This window comes from Limanda limanda, chromosome 2, assembly GCF_963576545.1.
Source record: "Limanda limanda chromosome 2, fLimLim1.1, whole genome shotgun sequence".
NCBI classification, from domain to species: Eukaryota; Metazoa; Chordata; class Actinopteri; order Pleuronectiformes; family Pleuronectidae; genus Limanda; species Limanda limanda.
Genome location: NC_083637.1, coordinates 4,760,744 through 4,782,785, shown reverse-complemented (window position 1 = coordinate 4,782,785; position 22,042 = coordinate 4,760,744). Strand labels below are relative to the sequence as shown.

The 22,042-nt window shown below is 43.2% G+C and overlaps 1 protein-coding gene across 2 annotated transcripts in view; it reads left to right on the top strand.

Annotated features, from left to right (window-relative positions):
- Nucleotides 1-5,613: 5,613 nt before the first annotated feature.
- LOC133026083 (vasorin-like) overlaps nucleotides 5,614-22,042 on the top strand; it is a 33,576-nt gene continuing 17,147 nt past the window's right edge. Inside the window, exon 1 of one of the 2 annotated variants that reach the window (XM_061092921.1) lies at nucleotides 5,614-5,768. The gene's annotated coding sequence lies outside the window, so the exon portion shown is untranslated. The remainder of the gene's footprint in view (nucleotides 5,769-22,042) is intronic. The other variant, XM_061092931.1, reaches the window with a different exon arrangement.

Sequence of the window (22,042 nt, the reverse complement as noted above, 5' to 3'; positions counted from 1 at the left end):
AACACAGAGTCTGACTGCCCCCCCCCCCCCCCCCCCCCCACTGGGGAGAATAACTCCAGGCTTGAATTCCTTTGTGTTATTTCATGTTTCCCTCTCCACCACAGTTTCTCTCTGAAACACAATCTGTGTACAAGCACTGCTGTACAACAAGCTGTGTTATCAGGACGATACATGAGCAAACACACAGGCATGACGCACACACACACACACACACACACACACACACGTACACATGTACACTGCCTGCTCTGCACAAGTCAAATAAGTGCACACACAAACACACACTCCCAGAGCAACACCCCCTGGATCTTATCCCTCTGTGTTTTCCTGTGTTATTTACATTCCTGTGAAGCTACAAGTCTGAGGAGGAGGTTGGGAGGGGCTCAGGGAGACGAGCGAGGGTCTTACACGGACAGAAGTCATTTCCGCCGCTGTGTTGGGGTGGGTGGGGGGGTGGGGGGGTCTTCTGTGAAGGGTCAAGTCTTCCCCAGGCCCGACCGTGTGACTCACATAAACACAACGACTCAAACACTCCCACTTGGTACCCGAGTGCAGCCGAGGAACCGTCTACACAACACTGCTTGTTCACAGACGTGTGGCTGTGCTGAGGATCCACTGGGAGTTGAGCAGATGATTATTAACAATTAATTAAAATGTCTAAAAGCAGCAGGACCTCGTGTGCTCACATTATCATAAATGTTTCCAACAAACCCAGAGAAATCAACATTTTTATGTTCAATGCATCAAATCCTCTTTACTCTGCAAGAACAAACCACGTCCAGCCAGTTACATGTTTTTACCTTTTTTTTAATTGGCCACTTGTAATTGATCATATTAATTTATTGCTCTTTGCTGCGTAACGTGAATAAAATTATCAAACTGGGTCGTTGTTTTGATGGAGACCTCATGTGGCTGACCTATGTATTGCAGGTTTAAATCCTGCGGGGAAATTTGGATAATTTCTAGATGTAAAATCATAATCGAACAAACAAAGCCTCCAAGAAAACTTTGACTCACCAACTGAAGTCCTGTCAAATTATTTTTTAAATTGTTAAATGCTGGTTTCTTTCAAACGTCATTCGAGGACGTACGTTTAGCTTTTTGTCAAATGACATTTAACAACAATATTAATAATATTAATGCAATTGTACGTTTAAACCATCAATTTACAAATAAATGCCTTTTTTAATTACTATTATTATTATTCAAATTATTTTTTTTGTGAAACTTTAAATGACTGGATGTAGAATTCAAGATTATTATATGAAATAAGAAGAAGTATGATTATGATTTGTTGGTAAATCAAATGACATGTATGTGTTAAGTTGCTGTAGAGATGCTTTAACCTCATCATGTGATTATATTACATTTTTTATTCTAAATACACACTGATTTCAGCTCATAGAAACAAATCACTTCATTTAAAAATGTAATCTCACCTTTTTTAATTTGCCTGCCGGCCTTGTTCTTCACTCGTTGCTGAGGAAACGTTATCACCCCCCAGTTATCAGACCTTTAAACAAGATGCTGTGTTTTTAAACTCGTCAGTTTCACGTATTGATTTGTTCCCACGAGAAAATCCCTCTTCAGTGTTTCACTGTAAAGCAGCAGAACAAACACAAGTGTGAAGGATCAGGGTCGTTGTGTTTGTTTTCTCGCACTGCTGTCACATGCACACACACACACATTCTCACTCTCACACACACACACACACACTCACACACACACACACACACACACACAAACACACTCTCGACACAAAGCAACTCTTCACTGGGACTCATCCCACAGCCCAGCCGGCCTTGGACCCACTGATAACGGCTTCGTACAGTAAATGAAGAATGTGATTAAATGATTAAATGTTAATGAATAAAATTCCCTTAAGTTAAAAAACGTATTTTTCTGAGGTGGATTAAAGTACAAAACACATTCACCCATTCACACAGTGTGTTTACTCCCAGTCCCGTTTGTATCACACACACACACACACACAGCAGTTGTCAGGGGCAGTTGTGGTTCAGTATCTTGCCCCAGGGACACTTTGGAATACAGAGTGGAAGAGGCGGGAATCAAACCACCGACCTTCTGGTTAGTGGACGACCCGCTCCGAGCCACAGACTCAACATGTCTGAGACACTTATGTCAAGGAACTGAATTTGGGAAGTTATGTCTCAGGAGGTAAAGCGGGTCGTCCACTAACTGTTTATCTATCATATATTTTTGCTTGTCAGAGATTGTAAGCAAACCCGATAGAGGACAGAATGAAATTAAATAAAGAAAATTATAAAAAGAATAGTAATATTGATGATTATATCCAGATGAAGTCCAGTTTCCATATATATATATATATATATATATATATATAAATGTTTTTTATTGTTTTTCTTATGTATGTTGTATTTATTGTGTTTTTATGTTTCTATTTTCATTGTATGCACCAATAACCAGAGCAAATTCCAGGTAGGTGTAAGCCTACTTGGCAATAAATACCTTCTGATTCTGATTCTGACTCTGATGATATACTATAATAATCCAATAATAACAACTGTTAAATTTCCTGACACAGTTCAGCTCTGAGATTAAACAACTCCAAAGTAATAAAACATGATTTTACTGTGGGATCAAATCTGCGACGAGCACATTCCTTTGTGTTTTTATTGAGTGTGAGTCATGTTGATGGAAACTGGACTTGATCTGGATGCAAGTCCCGGCTCGACCGAGTGACCGCCTCCTTCAAGCCTCTCAGATGTCAGTGTGTTTATGTCTGTGTGTCTGTGTGTGTGTGTGTGTGTGTGTGTGTGTGTGTGTGTGTGTGTGTGTGTGTCTGTCTAGCTGCTCATGTATGTGTAGATTTTATGTATGTATTTAAAAACTCTATATTTAGACGTGTGTCTTGTTTTTCCCTCTGTCGGATGGATTGTTGACATCTGTCCGGCCGTGTTAGCACATGTGAGGGACACCAGCTCCGGGTGAATACGACGGCAGCCTCGGGTTTCGCCCGCGTTCCCATGCACGCAGCACAACCCGGCGTTTTTTGGACTTTAGTGTCTCCGTCCACAGCTCATTTGCAGCTGAGGTGACAAGTGGAAGTATTCGGTTAGAGCTGCGGCGACGCTAACTTTCCCAAGACTGTGTATAAATACATCGGTTCAAAATGGAAACGCAAACTTGGAGGGTGAACTGGAAATAAAGAGAAATGTGAAGGGAGGGGGAACTTTCGTGAAACCTGTGGCGAGGTAATGCTCACAAACCCCGCCTCCTCCATGTTAGTGGATAGTGCATGGGCCAAACTAAAAAAATATATTATTAAAACTGGGGGAAATGTCCTGATTGACAGCTGAGACTGACTCCTGATTGGTCGAGCTTGTGGACAGAAAACACAGAATCACCGGTCAGGTTCACGTCAGGCTCGGGTGCTTATTGCACTGCCACCTACTGGCCAAAAAAACAGTTAATGCACCCGATAGAAGTGTCGGCTCAATGAATCGCTTCATCATTTGAAAAACAAGATGGTGGGTGTCAATGGTGTGTGTGCTGCTCCTTTGAACTTCATGATAGATTGAGTTATGTACCTGTCAGATTAAATTATGTAGCTTTTGGATCACGTTCATCTGGTTTGTAATCAAGGTTTTAATTTCCTTCGTTGCACGACACTACATCTTCCCACTGAACAGCTCTGCCTCCTGACTTTAGGTTTATCTTCTTCAGTCGTAGACCCCTGGGTCATAGAATGTTTCAGCCGTTATTACTAAGTCCCCTCGGGCCGAGATGTGAGCTGATGATGTGTTATATATAAACGTCGGTTTTAAGGTTTTTGAGGTTTAAATTTATTCAGTTTTCTAGAAATTAAAGTCAGTATTAAGAGAGGGATCTAATTTTCTTTATTCTGCTTGTTGAAAAGCATTTAGATTTCGGACTCCCTGCATGGTTTGTGAAGTTTATTGATTTGAATTTCTTCTCTAAAGCCGTTAAAACTTCTCACTCACCACCTGATCAAGTCCTGCACAACTCCAGGATCCCATCATGGTCCCTAGCTCGTTCAGGAGGGATTCTTCGTCCTGGTGTCGTGCCACATTTCTTTAATCATTGCAAACATAAATCAGAGACAGAACATGTTACCACAATACCACAAAGCTGTGTACTGTGCAGAGTTGTGTGTGATCTGCTGAGGTTGGTCACAGCTCTGACATGGAGGATGAAGCACACTAACCTAATCTTTGGTTGATTTGACAATTTTTAAAATTTTTTATACATTTTTATTTATTTTTGAACACATTTTTTTTCCACAAAATTAAATATCTTTAAAGTTTAAATACACATTAACATGCATCCAACACATTGAGAGGCTGATTTGACCCTCTGCCTGACAACCTCCATCTGTCCAAGATGAGATAAGTTGTGTGCTGCCCATCAGGGTCCCACATCTCACTAATGTGGGAGTATGTGTGCCCTCCACAGATGGGTTGAGGATTCACTGTCTCTTCTACATGTTTAAAATAAAAACATGAATCTGTGAATTACTTTAATAGCTCAGTGTTGTATACAAGATGTATGTTTACAATTGGCAGTAGCATGGCCACCCGGTACCTTCCACATGTTTAAATTAAAAACATGAATATATGAACCAGTGTTATATTTGAATAGCTTAGTATTGAACAGTGGTGGGAAGTAACGAGGTAGAAATACTTTGTTTCTGTACTCTAGTAGATTTTTCACATATCTGTACTTTACTTGAGTATTTCTTTTCCTGACGACTTTTTACTTTTACTCGTTACATTTGAACAAAAATATGTGTACTTTCTACTTCTTACATTCTCAAACTTGCTTGTTACTTGAGCAGCGGAGGTTGGTTCTCTCTCTCTCTCTCTCTCTCTCTCTCATCTAGGGTTCAAATTTTTTACATTATATACATTATATTCATATTGTTGTTATAATTTTTCAGTCAGTTGAGATAAATCTTGAGGAGAAACATTTTGGGTTGTTTTGTGTCTGTATAGGCCTACTATAAAAAGCACTTTGCATTTTTAATTTTGGTACTTGTACTTTTACTTTTGATACTTAAGTACATTTCAACACCAGATACTTTTGATACTTAAGTACTTTTAATATGAGCTAATTTAAGACTTTTACTCAAGTCATTTTCTGACGGGTGACTTCTACTTTTACCGAAGTCACTTTCAGGTAAGATATCTGTACTTTTACTCAAGTATGGCTTTCAAGTACTTTATACACCACTGGTATTGAATGCACAAAAACAGGGTAGCTATGTTTATACATGGCACTAGGCCCAGTTTAATATAAAACACAATTTTATACAATATATATAGTAGGGGGTCCCTGCTCCATCTCTCCATCAGTTTGGGGGTCCTTGGCCTGAAAGACGTTGGAGACCAATGCACTGAAGCATCCTTCCTCTGCAGGTGCCTCGGCCTCGGGGATGCGCTCGGCTGCGCGCTCCGGCTCTTCACTCGGCTCCTCCCACTTCTCCAGCTCGTATAAGAGCTCGATTCCTCCGCTTCTATGAGATCTGGTGCTGGAGAGTCCGTGTGCCCCCTGAACGCCGCTGGACCCCGGAGCCGGACCCCGAGACTCGCCTCCTCTTTACTTCTAAAGTTTGTGCGTAAAGGCGAACTCTGCTGCGTCAGTGGAAGAAGTTTGTGGAAAGTTTTTCTGGGGGTTTTGCATCGAGAGACTCGCGGACAAAGTGGATAAAAAAACCCCGCTCCTGCAGTGCGCGTCCCCGCGGACTTTGGATTTACTGCGCCAAGGTACGTGTCTCCTGCGCTTTTCTCCCATTTACGATTGTTTCTAAATGTGCCTTTTTACGCACAACGCGAATGACGCACCCACTCCTTCTCCTCCTGTGCAATGAATGTGATTCCACTATAGCATTTGAACGGCAGAACTCCTTTCTCATGTACGAAGTCTGCACGATGCTGTGATGTCCAGTAGAGCCAGTGCGTAAACCTGCGAATCTGCAAAACTTTGACGCTGTCCGATAATTGACGCAGGGTCATCCCCCCTGCTGCGCCTGTGCCCGGAACTCCCCTGGCTCTGGTGTGAGAAGCTTCCCTTGTGGTGTTGGAGACTTTTTTCTTCTTTACTCAGCGTGTCCATTGATTCCTCCTTCCCCGGCGCACGGATCCCTATCTCGGGTCAGGATCTCCCGGGCCAGGACAGACACAGGGAGGAGTGTTTCCCTGCAGAGAGATGTGGAGACAGGATTAGCTCTTATCTGCTGTCATTGCTCCAAACCGTGCTTTTGTCGAATGTATCGGATCAGAGCTCGTTATCTGCAGCTCCACGGGTTCTCGCACTTGTGGCTGTTTGTTTGCACCTCGGATTGGAGGAAACTTTAATCTGTGATGATCCCCAGAGACCAATCCGGATGTTCCTGTTGGGACAAACAGGCTTACTGAGGGGTTTTAAGACTCATCCAGGATGCAGGATTCTAATATCTCATGCAGTGTGAACTAGATCTTATTTATTGTTTAATATTAAATATATTTTGGTCCAACAAACAATACATTGCAACAAGCTGGAGTTGAGATTTGAAGCTTTTCTTTGTTGTGTCACATTATTGAGGGATTGATCTGATAAATCAAGCGAGTTGGAAGTTTTTGCTTACAGAAATTTGGGCATTTTTCACTATTTTCTGACTAGGGGAAATATTACTAAGATACTAATGAAGATAAGAAGAATACAAAACCCTCTTCAGGTAACTAGCAGTTTAAATCTTGTCCATATCGAGGCTTCATGGCCGAGTTTGTGTTTCCTGCAAGTGTGGAGCTGCAGCCGTTTGTTGTCTGGATGAGTTTCTGATATTTTCCTTAATGAATCAGTCATCTGTCGTGGGGTCCTAAAGTCTGAGACCATAGTCCCAGCATGGATTTCTTGTATTTCTCAAGAAACAAGTGGAACTTTTGGACTGACGATTGGACAAAAGAACAAATTTTAGAAAACATTTTGGCCATTTTCACTATTTTCTGACTTTTTTAATGAACAAGTGGAAAGATTGCAAAAAGACAAATGAAGATAAAACGAAAACTAAACCCTCTTCAGGTAACTAGCGGTTTAAATCTTGTCCATATCAAGGCTTCATGGTGGAGTTTGTGTTTCCCTCGAGTTGTTGCAAGTGTGGAGCTGCAGCAGTTTGTTGTCTGGATGAGTTTCTGATATTTTCCTTAATGATTCAGTCATCTGTCGTGGGGTCCTAACGTCTGAGACCAGTGTCCCAGAATGGATTTCTTGTATATTTTAAGAAACAAGTCGAGCTTTTGGACTGATGATTGGACAAAAGAACACATTTTGGAAAACATTTTGGCCATTTTCACTATTTTCTGTCTTTTTAAATGAACAAGTGGAAAGATTGCAAAAAGACTAATGAAGATAAGAAGAAAACTAAACCCTCTTCAGGTAACTAGCAGTTTAAATCTTGTCCATATCGAGGCTTCATGATGGAGTTTGTGTTTCCTCCGAGTTGTTGCAAGTGTGGAGCTGCAGCAGTTTGTTGTCTGGATGAGTTTCTGATATTTTTCTTAATGAATCAGTCATCTGTCGTTGGGTCCTAAAGTCTGAGACCAGTGTCCCAGAATGGATTTCTTGTATTTCTCAAGAAACAAGTCGAACTTTTGGACTGATGATTGGACAAAAGAACACATTTTGGAAAACATTTTGGCCATTTTCACTATTTTCTGACTTTTTAAATAATGAGTGATTAATCAAACATGTACTAGCTTCTTCCCTGACCTGTACCACAACCTTCACACCAAGTTTCATAACAATCTGTCCTGTAGTTTGTGTGTAAGCCTGCTAACTAACAAAGATAAAACCTCCTTGGTGGAGGTAATAAACTAGTATAGTAATGCATGTCTGAGTTCCTCTGAGAACCCATTCACTGTTCAAGTGCTCGGCAATGAGTTCGGGTACAATAAAGTTCCAATTCAATATTATTTCGGTGAGTGGGCAGGCAAAACAAACCCAGCCTGGAGTGGGTGAGTCTGGGAAAAGCAAAGAAAGGTGGAGACCGGGACCGGAGCAGCGACAGGAGAGCAAAGCAAACATTCCTGACTCGGTGTCTCAGCAATTTAATTAAGGTTCCTGTGAGATGCTGCAGCGAGCACCTCGAGGTGAAGGCTTAACCCCAACTCCCACCACCCCGACCCCCCCCACTCACCCACCCCTGTTTCCAGCTTGGACTAATCCCAAGGGGTCAGCTAAATAAGTGTTTGGGTCACGCCACGATGACAACTAAATAGGGGGGGACCCCCGAAGGAAAGCTCCCCAATCAGGGAGTTAATAACCCCATGAAGGAAGTTAAGAGGTACAAGGTGAAGGGGATTGAAACATGGGTTGGATGCTGTGTGTGTGTGTGTGTGTGTGTGTGTCTCTCTCTTTGTGTGTGTGTGTTTGTGTGTTTGTACATGCGTGGATGAAATTTCAGTTGTTATCAGCCACACTGACTAAAAGCCCCTCCTCTTAGTGGGGTTTAAGTGTGCCCTGTGGTGCTCTGATGACACACACACACACACACACACACACACACACACACACACACACACACACACACACACACACACACACACACACTCACACACACACACACACACACTTCAGGTCAGATTTCGGTCACTGTACCACAGGCTGGATGGATTTTTATAGGGAGATAAATTCCTGAAACAAGCTGCTATTTCATTTCATTCACTACTGATCGACTCGTGGCACAGTTCTTCCCGGCCCCTGGGGACAGAAAGGGGTGTGCCCCCCCCCCCCCTTGGCGTCCACAGTACTCCACGTGCTTGACGCGGCAGAGAGGCTCGTCTCCAGCCTCGCCCCCCCACCCGCCCGCTTGTTGTTGGTTTTCTGTTCGATCTGTTTTTATCATCTTGGTTTTTCTGCCAGGGCCCTGAAATTAGCTCTGGGTTTCTCTTTTATGTGGAACCAGAATGTCACACTCGCTCGGCCTCAGATCCTCGTGATACCCCCCCCCCCCCCACCCCCCGCCAGACTCCTCCATGATAGTGGAAGGTCTACTGCCAAAGTTTACTACAGTATAGTTATGGTTATGGAAAGATCTTGTGTATATACAGTATATAAGCATGGAAAACAAACTATGGTTAGAGTGTGGTAAGGGTTTGACAATGAAATCACTTGGTTAGGTTTAGATAAAGGTTGTGGTTGTGGTTTAAAAGTTTGTCGTGGGCGGTGGAAGCTCGACTTTACGCTTCACTAAATGGAGACACTGCAGCTTTTCACACTGGCATTAAAGCTATTGTGTTAAACGTTCAATGCATAACTGTCCAATATGATTCAGACTGATGACTGTGCTTTAATATTCATCCACACTTTCTACGTTTAGTTTGAACATCCATCACCTTTGCTAGATTTTACATCCGCGGTCCAAACAACTCGGGAGTTTACGAGCCCCTAAAACTGAGAAATGCATCTAGCCTGGTTTTAGTTTGTGTATAAGTACGGACATTGATTTGAACTTAAAATCTAAATTGATATCCTTTTTGGTCTTTTAGGTGTTTTCGCAACTTTCCACGAGAATTGGCCAAAGAAAACGCAAAGTTCCACATTTCCATTTGCGATTATGTGATAATTCCAAAGAGGCAGATCTCCTCATATCTCATAAATAAAATGATCGTTTCAAAATGTATTTATTTTGTGAATCTTGCTGCTTTTTGTTTCTGTCGTAAATGAAATAAAACATTTAGCGCCCTCCAGTGGTAGTGTTGAGTATGACACTGTGCTGCGACGCCTTGTGGAAACATCCTGCATCACATAATGCACCAATTCAAAAAGCTCTATTTTTAAGTAGAGGGTCTAAATCTGGATTTCCTCCCCCTCGTGCTGTTGTGCAGATGTGTAGGTGTGTGTGTGTGTGTGTGTGTGTGTGTGTGTGAGGGGGGGAGGGGGGGTGTCAGCTCATTTGGGAACGTTTAAGGAAGCAGGGACCTTAGCAGATGTAGCGGACGTCCAGAAACAAGCCTCCGACGGCTGATAAATCATCCTGCTGGGTTCAGTCATTATTAACTATTTACACTAACAAGCGGCTGATGATGTTTACTGACGACAGCTGCTCCCCTGGTTTGTTCCAATTAAGTTTCCAATAGTTCCAGATCTTAAAAAGCAGCTCGAGTAACCTTGAATTTCTAAAGATGACTTTCAAGTGGAAGAGAAACAGTTTCCTATGATTTAGTTTTGCTTCTTTTGGTCAAAACAAACAATGAAAAACTCTACGATAAACAATATGCAATTATATAAAAAGAGAGAGAAACTTAAACAGTTTTAACTATACTATACTGTACTATTCTATAAATATTTATTAATTTATTTAGATAATCGGCCAATTTATCGATCAAATTCCCACGATGATCAATAATTATCAAACCCAAATAACAACAAAATGTAATGGAGGCTTGTTATTTTACAGTTTAACCATAAAATGTATTATACATTACTACAAATTTAAAAAAAACACAAATATATAGACGTTGAATTAAGGAAAATACACATAAATTCACATTTTCTGCATCGACAGACATAAACCCCAGATACTGATGCATCTGTGAACCGTTCATATTGATCGTTCCAACTCCGATTCAACACTTACGCAACACTTACATTGTTAAATTCTATAGTTAACTTGGTAAATACACATATGTAAGTTAATATACACACGTAATGTAGATGAAGCCATTTGGGATGTGGCTAAATTTGGTTTCCGTTTTCAGCGACACGTAAAGTGTCACGTTTCCTTGACACCACAGGAATGCTTCACTCCAGCCGACAGCAGGCGGAGACTTAACGTGCTCGCTGAAGAGGAACCCCTACTTTCCAAGAACATGAACCCACCCATCCTCCTCCCCCCCCCCCCTCACCCCCAGGGAGGCTTTAGGGGGGGGGACGCTGCTCCTCCTTTACTAACCCATGAAGCGTGTCTCTAAGTACCTCCCCCCCTCATACTTGCAGTGTGTTGTATAAACAAGGAGGTGCGGTAGGAAGGTAAAGAGCGTGACACACACACACACACACTCACACACACACACATTCCTCGGCGGTACCAGGAGACACCAGGAGATGAAGATGCCTCCGACAGCAGATCTGTGGTCAGATTTCTCCGCAACAGCAACACAAAGCCGAGATTGTACCAGCGTTTAACCTCCTGATGACCTGATATCAGCAGTTTCTCTCTCTCTACCGCTCGTGTCTCCTGATGAAGAGTTGAAAGAAGTGCACGTGAAGTCGAGGTTAGAACAGTTGTCGCGTGTTCTGAGTTTATCTCGCGGAGGGAAGCAGTTGAATGGAATATAAGTTGTGCGGGATAAAAGCCAAGTTTCTCCAGATAATGACGTAAATGTTGCGAAGGGCAGAGGCTCAGATGTCAGACTGTGTTTTCACTCTCGTGTTCCCGATTCAGATTCGGGCTCCAACAGGTTTCGGAACAGCAGTTGTGTCTAAATCCAGCTGCAGCATCCTCTGGAATAGAAAGCCGGACCCGAGTTGAGATGGTTTCCAGGGAAGTTTCTGCTTCACCAGCTTGTTTCCGCCCGGACCCTTGCACCGCTTGCTCCTTTGAGCCGTCCGCCACCCGCCCGGCTTCCTCGCTAGCTTTGTCCGTGGCACGCAATGAATCCTGGGATAGGTTGGTAACACAAATCCTCCCACTGTGCAAACTGAAGCCGAATCATCCCTAATATGAGCGCGGCCATTTTGCGTTAAGAGTTGTGATCCGTGAGCGGAGCTGTGCTTTTGAATTAATTTGAATCAATTCAGTACGTCACACCGGGACATGAATGGCTGAAAATTACATGGAAGGGGTGCAGTTCCATGACCTCTACTGTAGTCAGCCACCAGGGGGCGATCGTTTTCAGTCAGGTCGTTACACTGCATACACAGATATCGGTACAGATGGATTTTAAAAGTCGCACATTCCAATCGATTACTGTTACTTAGTCTGAGGCACCAGTCTGTTATGTTCGACCAATCAGAATGAAGAACTTCTCTCCAGGACCCGAACAGATATGAGCTGTTTCAAGCAGTGGCTGTATAAACAGGTCATATTCTCCATATCAACACCCAATCTGTCTGATGTCGTAAAGATAACACATCTATCCCCCGACAGCCGTCACTACCGAGAGGAGGTGAGGGGGGGGGGGCTCTCAACTTCCATACCTCTTTTAAATACCCCCCTTTTCCCCCTGAGGGCACATAGTCTACCTGTACACACACATCCTCGCACTCGAAAGCCCTCAGACCACACACACACACACAGACACATACAGACACACACACAGACACACACACACACAGTCCAGTTGGAAGTACACAACAGCGAGATGGGAGATACCGTGGACGCGTGCGCTGGAGCTCACACTCGTGTGCGGCGCAGCGTGTTTGTCGGGACGTGTGAAGCATCGCTGAGCCAGTCGCCTCGGGTGGAAGTGGAGGTGAATGGGTCTTGTGCCTCGGTGTGTGTGTGTGTGTGTGTGTGTGTGTCTGTGTGTGTGTCTGCATTCAGATGCACATGTAGTGTCATGTTCCCCCTTTTACTCTCGTTTGGTTGTAGCACTGACATGTAAATCCTGCTTTTGTGCTCCTGCAAATCTGTGTTTACCTTTCCTGTGCCATTCATGAGTGTGTTTTGTGTGTGAGGCCACCGGCAGCACAGGGATGTTAATGCAGGTAAACCAAGAGGGAGCCAGATAAACCGGTGATGAGAGACAATGAGACAATAATCAGGGGGAAACTGAGCTGAAGTGGTTTGAAACCGGATGATTTTTTACAGACATGTTGTTTTAACCGATTTTGGTTGAGTCATCGCTTTTAAACGTTAGTCAGTTAGATTGAAAGAAGTCTGTGTTACAAACAAGTTCAGCGGGAAATTAATCCAAACTAATCCCTCAGTGTTGACTGGAGATAATCACGAAGATATGGTGGAAACACACGGTGTACGACTGGCAGCGAGCATAGATTCACAACGGAAAACCGCCCTTTGTCACCACAAACGTCTTTTACCACGTGTGTAAGAATCTCGTCCAACTGTTCGGACCCAGTTGTAAGAGATCGTAAGAAGCTTCTGCCTTTGACACACACCACATGTCACCGAATCATGACGATACAAAGGAGATGCTGCCACGACTTAACTCTGCAAAGGCGCCAAGTGTGCCACTACAACGGGAGGATAAGGAGGTGGGAACTCAGATGATCTGAGATATCGATATGTGGATATGAAAGTTTGGTTTTGTCGCTCGGCCCTGGGTTACACACTTTGGTTTAGTTTGAGTGATTGACAGTTCTGGTGGGAGTGAATTAAGAATTGATTGATAGGTTTGCTCTATTTGGAGCAGCATCAATGGAAGTGCTCAGAGGTCGAGGAGATTATCCCACCATTGGTTTTTTGTCTCAAAGTAAAAACAACTCGCTCGCAACATGAAGCTGGTGATTTCATTCCAGGAAGCTGCGGCTGCTGCTTCACCGCAGACAAATCAAATGCTCATCAATTAGTGTCAAGTGTTTACTCCCTGAGATTCAGCTAAATTAAAGACGGTGTTGAACACTCGTTGCTTGATGAGGTGCGGCTTGTTCCTCCACTGATTCAACCAGGACAGTCATAGTTTGGCCTCAAGTCATCTGCTCAGTGTTGGTGCACAAGAGGAATTCTCCCCAGCAGCCTTGAGTGTATTTGTGGCCATTCTCAGTGTGTGTGTGTGTGTGTGTGTGTGTGTGTGTGTGCACAGTCTTGCCAGACCCAGTTATGTTGTTATACTCTGCAGCTCATTGTTAAACTGACACTGTATAGCTCCTACAGTGGTGAAGTCACACTATGTTTTTGCAGGTTTAATCCGTGCTAATTTGGAAATCAACACCTTGAGCAGTTTTCTCGACACTTATCAAAGAATCCGGGTACACATCCATTCCTGCACAGACAGTTTCTGCTCCCCCGGCCTCTCTCACACACACACACACACACACACACACACACATTCACACACATTCACACACATTCACACATGCATGCACACAGACCCGCCGTGGTCCTCGGAGGCCCCGGCTTCAGCTGGCCGGGGATTAAGAGGTCGGGAGTCAAAGGAGAGACCAGTCAACCTGCCGAGCGCGACCAGAAACTGACCAAGCAGAAGGAACCTCACAGATATTTTGCTGAATCAGATTCTCCGAGTTAGAACAGTCGACACCGCGGAACAAGCGCCGCACAGCCGAGTGTGTTCTGTGGTTCATCGTGTTCCCGCTTGGCTTGGAGCCGAGCGTCGGGTGATGCTTGGACCACCAGAGAAAGACAAACAGATGAAACCAGCACGTCGGGGCTTGTGCGGGATTCACAAGTGTTACTCACTTGTTTATCGAAACGAGAGCTGGTTAAGGTCACGATTTCAACAGTTGGCTCGGATCTGAATGTCAAAGCCCGGGAGGTGTGTGGCATTTAGAGAGCACAGGTGACTTGAGGGCAGCTGTTATAAAAATATAATCAAACCTTATAATTAATAGAGCGCAGTAAAAAAACAATTCTCACAATGTTGGCTGTTTTTGTTTCTTGGCTACATCCACACTGATAATGGGTGAATTGCGTGTTAGTACGTCTACGCCTGTTTTGAAAGAATAAACGCCACTGGTCCTGTTTTAGTTTGAAAACTCCTTTTGTATTTCAGGTGTGTTAGTGTGGACGGGGATTCACACTTCGACAGAGCAAAACAAAACCTCATGTGGACTCTGATCGATTTAGTTTCAAAAGGAAAAACATGGAAGTAAACGTCACACTTGTCTTTTTACAGTAATACACAGAATCATGTTTTAATATTACGTTTCAGTGAAGAGTCTAAGATGGTAAATACACTTCTTGAGCCTGAAGAGAATCCAGTGAATCAAGAGGGCACAGGAACAAAGGCCCAGAAGAAATGACCCATATAATACAAAGTGTCCAAATAAAACAACTGTGGAGCTTAATGTGTTTCTGTCAATTAAACTCAAACTGCAGATGAAAGAAGGTCAGAGCAGAACTCTGCGTTTCATTGTTAGCGGAAGGCAGCGTTTGCTTTACTGCACAACAGACCCACAAGTGTCCGAATGTGCTGAAAGCTGAGAATAATTACAAACCTCGTCCACGAGAACCTGTCAACTTTAAACTGTTGTGAATGTTTAGCATGCACATTTAAAAAAACATTGTTGTTCTGGAGTCAACAAGGCACGGATTATTTCGTCATCACACCCACACGACATGTCTGCAGCTCGTGCCGTGGTCCTGTTGTTTGCACCCGGTATGAAAAGTGCAAAGGACAAATCAAATTAATCCGATGAAAGGAAACGTGATTCTCCCTCCGGCTTCGTAACCAGCCGTTTGTTTGACTTAGTGCCGCCTCAGATGAATCGCTCGGCACTTGACTCTCCACCTCGTCCTGTGCCGGCTGAACCCAGCGGAGCAAACTGTGGCTGTGGGCGAGCCTGTGGTGGTTTTAATTTAGACATCTTGATTCACGGATGAAAGCCGAAAGCCACTTCAAAGAGAAGGGAGCGGATCAGAAGTGAGGCTGCAGCCGCTTCAGAGTCATGTTGCTCGCTCACAGAAAAACGACCATCAACAAATATTGTGAACAAACGTTAATAAAGCACAAGCTGAAGAATTTAAGTTAGAGAACAATGTTGTTATTTTTAATTTGTGCATAGACCGTATAAAGAGGGACAACATGATGCAGCTCCCCAAAAACATCTTGATCGCCCCCTGGTGCCCGGCTGTAGTACAGGTCTAAACCTTTGCATCCTCCATGTTAGCAGATGGGACATGGACCAAACCAAAAAGTCAAATACAGTTTTTCCCAAACATTGTAGGTCGTTCTCATCACACTGAAGTCAGAGGGTTATTTAGTGTTATTAAAAAAACAATGAAACTTCCTTGTTGACAGCTGAGACTCACTCGCGATTGGTCGAGTTGGACCTCAACACCATTGTGGATATTTTGGCTTCATTTTGTACAATAGGAAATTATGCTTAATTATGGCGAAAATTATAATCACGATATTTTGGTCGATATTGAACTGACGATTATTTAACATGTTCACTCATGCATTTATTGAACGTTATATATCCTTTCTTTTGTATACTAAGTTGTTGGAAGCCATCATCATAACTGAATTTCATTTAATGGCCCAGCCCTAACTGGACGGGGCTGAACTCTAATCATTGCCTGTAAAACCCATCGTGTAGCTGCCTGTGATTCACAGGATAATTGCCTCCGTTCTGCTCAGGTGTCAGTGCACCAGCCTCGAGTCTGAGGGAACAAATTAAGTAATTGAAGGGTGCGTTTAGGGACGGCTAACTAAACCTTGTGTTCCGACACCTGCCAGGCTCTGTTTTAAAGGGGGACAGTGTTTATTTCCTTGTGTCTGTCGTTTGTTTTTTTCACCAATGCACTCGCGCCGGCCACAGACAGTCCATAAACACAGAACAGACCAAGACAAGGTCCAAGAAAAGTAGTCTGTGGTTCAGTCAGCGGCAGGAACGTTGCTCCAGAGCTTCAACAAGGCCAAGACACAGCAGACTGCTGCTCTCTCAGCCGAGCAGATGTATTAAGACAAATTGAGGTACTGAAGGCTGATGGAGCAATTTCCCGCATCTCGCAGCAGCAGAAGAACTTGTATAATATATCGGTGCTGGCTCTCAATTGGGCTGTTTAGAGACTTATGAATTTCACTCTGTAAAATGTGCCATTACTCAAAGGACTTGGAAGGAGTGTGTGGGGTTGAGGAAGGGAAATGTCGATGAGTTTGTCTCTAAGTTTGCAGGATTGTGCAAAAAACTATGGAACGCATTTCCACGAAACTTGGTGCAGGGATGCGGAATATGTTTTTCAAAAATCTGGCATGTTAACGGCACTCAAATTTTAGTTTGCTATTTGGTGCAGATCCAAATAAGAATCTGGATCTAGCAGATTTCAAATTGGGCCTTAATGGAAAAGTGCCATTCTAGTTCCCATAGTTTATACAATGTATAAAGGGATGATAGATTGTGGGTTTCCTTCATATTATTGCCTCTGCTTCATTAGAGTGTTTCAAATCTTGGATTGGACGGAGAGAACTATGCAGCTGAGGGTCACAACACATCAGGGTCGGCACAGAGAACAGCTGAATAAACAAACAGCCGTGGACGTGGAGTAAAAACTGCAAGTCGGCTCAGTAATGTGACCACGATTGATACTAATGTACATACCGTTTCTGGACTCAATTTAAGTACAGACAATTGATAATAATAAGTGGTCTCAAAGGATTTCAAGTAGGAAATAAAGGTTTTAAATGCCAGGATTGAGCGAATTTAGAAAATATTTAGGTTTTGCAGGATAAAGTTCATTTTGAGACTGGCTCCGTGAGAGAACATGTTTGGGACGTTCTGGAAAGGAAGGAGTGTTTCCTTTGGACTCACATCTGTGTCTCTACCGACAATGTGAAGAAACCAGTTCCAGTGCCTCTGATCTCTGCGTCTTTATCAGATCCACGGCTGTGATTAACACCACTGAGCTGCACGTGCTCAGAAACGTACCCGTGTCTGTTAAGCTGAGCCTCTGTATGTCCTCCGGCTGACGGAGTCACACACTTGGTCTTCCCATGAAATTCAACAGGACAGATAAACATCTTTAAAGGAATTCGAAGGAAGTGCGGCCAAACTCTCATCAGAACATTTCAATTCCTTCGAAATGCATTTAAATTCACAATCTTTTCCTTGCTTCAGGCCATTTCTATGTATCTGCGACAAAATGACCCAGAAGTATCAATAAAACGGTATAATCATCTCGTCTCCTTTGCATGAAATGTTTTTAAAAAGGCCAACGTTGTTTTTTATTAGTGCAAAAATCAAGTGAGGTCACTTGCGGCTTCAGAGGGAATCTATGCGCGTGTTTGTGTGTGTGTGTGTGTGTATGCATGCTCCCATCCATCCACACAAACACAACAACACCATTTTCCCCTCCTGGTTCCCTCTCCAAACATCCCCTCCAGCCTCGGGGCTTTTCATTTTCCTTGCAGAGTCGTGTGTCAGCGCCCGGTCTGCAGCCGAGCATGTCGTCGCCAGTCCTCCTCAGTTCAGATTCCAGTTCCACCACAGAGCCGGCAAGGTTGTGATTTAAAACAAAAAAGAAGCATTGCACAACTTTTGGAGTTTTGGGATTTTACTAAACTTTGCAGATTTGGTTCATTGTTGCCCAACACTGTCATCTGCTCCGAGTTATGTAACCGCTTTAAGTGTTGACTGTGTATTTCTTTTAGGCTTGTTTCAGTCTGTTTGTGGTGATTATACTTTCTTTAGTTGTATGGCTGTAACCTGTAATTGGTTTCATTTGAGCTCTTGGGTTGAAATGGAACATTCATCAGAGTCCAATTACCTCCTGCTCCTCCGAGGTGAAATGCTGCTGGGCTGGTTCACCGTGAACTCTCCTCTGAGCTCCACGTTCTAGCCATTTCATAAATTGCTTGATGAGCACCTGTGATAAGTGTTGTTACAGTCCTGATTTAGTTACAGAGCAAACACTCCCTCAACTGTTGCATGCAGCCAGTTAATCCTTTAATTATCAACTCAATTATCATTTCAGATGTGACATGTGAAGGTGGTTTGAGGTGTGAAACCTTTCGCCTGCAATTGTTCCTCTGACTGTGGCTGCACCTTCTCAAAGAATTACAAAGATTCAAATGATGAAACAATGCTAAGAATGAAACGTTAACACCATTAATTAAGTCTTATCAACTACTCAAAGCGCTTAACAGTACAAGTCACACTCACACACACCATTCATTCACTGTCAGCACGGCTATCAGGGGCGATTTGGGGTCCACATACTTGGATCCCTCTGGTTAGTGGACGACCCACTCTACCTCAGCACAGCATTTGATTTGTAGATACTCATGATTGTTGTTAACTTACTTGCTTCTTAATAAAATGGACTTGTAGGTTGCAGTTTGCAGTTTGATTTGAAGCATCTTGTTTTGCGTCATTAGCGACTGAATATTGGACGGTGAAGAGTAAAGAGTAAACACAGAAGTTTTATCGTCTGTCTTTGTGTCTGTCCAGGAATCCAGTGTGAGAATAACAGATTCCAGCGCTACCGATAACAATCTTCACATGGAATCGATGATTGCAAATACGTGGAAAAGCTGTCAGGCACTCGGAAGTCACATTTAACAAACAGGAAAAACAAAGTTTAACGTGGTACTTTAGCAACAATACATCCAATAAAAACCCATTGACTACACGATTACACTGAATCAGAGCGTACACAAGTAAACACAACACACCATTCATTCACTGTCAGCACGGCCATCAGGGGCGATTTGGGGTCCACACACTTTGGAATGCAGATCCGAGGGGACTGGGATCGAACCACCGATCCTTCCTGTTAGTGGACGACCCACTCTACCTCCTCAGCACAAGATTTGATTTGTAGATACTGATGATTGTTGTTAACTCACTTGCTTCTTCATAAAAATGTACTTGTAGGTTGCAGTTTGATTTGAAGCAGCTTGTTTTGCGTCATTAGTGACTGAACATTGGACGGTGAAGAGAAAACACGGAAGTTTTCTCATCTGTCTTTGTGTCTGTCGAGGAATCCAGTGTGAGAATAACAGATTCCACCGCTACCGATAACAATCTTCACATGGAATCGATGATTGCAAATACATGGAAAAGCTGTCAGGCACTCGGAAGCCACATTTAACGCGCGGAAAAACACAAAAACAAAGTTTAACGTGGTACTTTAGCAACAATACATCCAATTAAAACCCATCGACTACACAAGTACACTGAATCAGAGCATACCCAAGAATTTTAAAATCCAGAGGCTGAAATAAACAGTTAACGTGACCTTTCACCATTTTGAACTAAATCACTTGTGAGGTATATTTTTAGCTGCTTTTCGTGATGCGTTACAATCTGCAAAGTAACCGAATGAATATCTGACACAGTGGCTTTACTCAGGACTTTAAATTAGTCGTGTGTTATTCGCAGTGAGTCTGATATGAGCCTCTGCTCGTGGTGGAGTGAACGCAAACACAGAGCGAGCCTGGGATCCGTCCTGATTAATGATGTGTTGACGAGATAAGAGCTACGAGTGTGTTTGTGTGCGATGACATCACAGGGCCTGAACTCGGTCTGATCCGTGAGTTTAAGGTAAACAACGAGTCCGATGCTCCCCGGGACACAATCTGCCTTTTTGTTTTCCGTCCGCGGTTGTTTGCTATTTTGAGAGTTTTCTTAATAAAAAGCATCAAACTTTATGTAACTGCTGCAGGGAAGGACTGATTTTCTGGCAGGGACATTTTTTGCACAAATAGCACAAGATGATCTTTGTCCGAACTAATGATAGATTCAGATTTTCTTTTTTTAGTTTTTTGAGTTCTCGGGCAGAGTCGACCTCACAGGAGAGATTTTGTGTGTGTGGAGAACAACGGCTCCACGAAGAGTTAAAAAATCTGATTTGTCTGTTCGTGTGTAAAATGCAGCCTTTGTTTCTGGGTCATGAACCTTCCGAGGTCGCTGACTTTGACCGAACCAAACAAACACACACACATGTCACTTTGCGCTAATTGATTCTCCTCCCAGCAGAGACGCGAATTAGGGTGTCTGTGTGTGTGTGTGCGCATGTGTGTGTTTACTTTAAAGGATCTTCCAGGAGTTAAGTAAATAGATAAGTGACTATGTAAACACTCATTCCACACACACACACACACACACACACACACACACACACACACACACACACACACACATACACACACACACACACCCTAACGACATCCTACTTCAGCTGTACATTTCTACACACACATTAAATCTACGTGCGTCATTTTTGTGAAAGTCCTTCTGTGTTCACAACATCCAGACGGTGAACTTTTCCCAATCATAATCCAATTATAATCTTGTGTGTGTTAGTGTGTGTCTGTGTGTGTGTGTGTGTGTGTGTTCCTATAGAAATCTCTCTCTGCAGTAAATCCGTCCACACTCCCTGACCCAACACTGGGATAATGAGGTGATCCAGCAGCAGGGGACAAGTTCGTAGAGGTCTTTCGGCCGTGTGTGTGTGTGTGTGTTTTGTGTGTGTGTGTGTGGTATGAGTGTGTCTGCAGCAGATGCAGCGCTCATGATGGTGTAAATTTGTGTTGGCGTGAGACAGATATGATCTGGGAGACGTGTGATTGTAAATAACTGCTCTGATTGTTGCTGATTTTCTGCCGTGCCTGGAAATTTCCAGCACAAATTATGTGTTAGGGTCCGAACACAATCTCATTACCACAGATTTCACGTAGGGCTTTGCTCAGTAGGAAAAAGTTGAACTCTAATAGAAATGTTCTTAGATTCCTACTTTGTTTCGAGGCAATTTGGTCATGTGACGTTTATGAACAAGCAAAAATGGAAGGGAGATTTACTGAATCTCCACGTGTTTGGAAAACTTGCACCAAACGACCTGTGACGGCATCGAGCTCTGTGGCACACACAGTGAGTCACACACAGTGAGTCACAGAGCATCACAGCCAAGAGGTTAAAGAAAGACATCATGCCTAGAAGTGTTTTAAACTATATTTACACACAGAGAGAAATAAAGCAAGTTAACAAACAGTCTGAAGTCAGGTTCAAGGAGACAGTCAGAAGTCAAAGGGACATAAAACTAACGTGATTTAAATGAGGGACACACTTTCTGTCATTTTCTCATCTACGCTACGAAGAATTCTGCCTTTATGTACGAAAAGAGATGCGTTTCAAACGATGTAACCGTCACTTCCAATGCGTCATGATGTCAACAATACATCCACTAGAGGGCAGTGCAGGGTGGACAGTTTCGGACAACAACAACAAATGCCGACGGTGAAGGAGGTTGTGATAAAGTACTTCACCATTTTGACGTTACACTTTCCATATGATCGTCTAGTTTTAACTATCGCTACACTGCCCCCCTGTGATTTTTGTTGGTACTGCTCCATTTTGTACGTTTCGTCCACATCCGTCGTTTTTAGAGGACGTTGACAAATAGGGACGAAAGGAAAGCAGA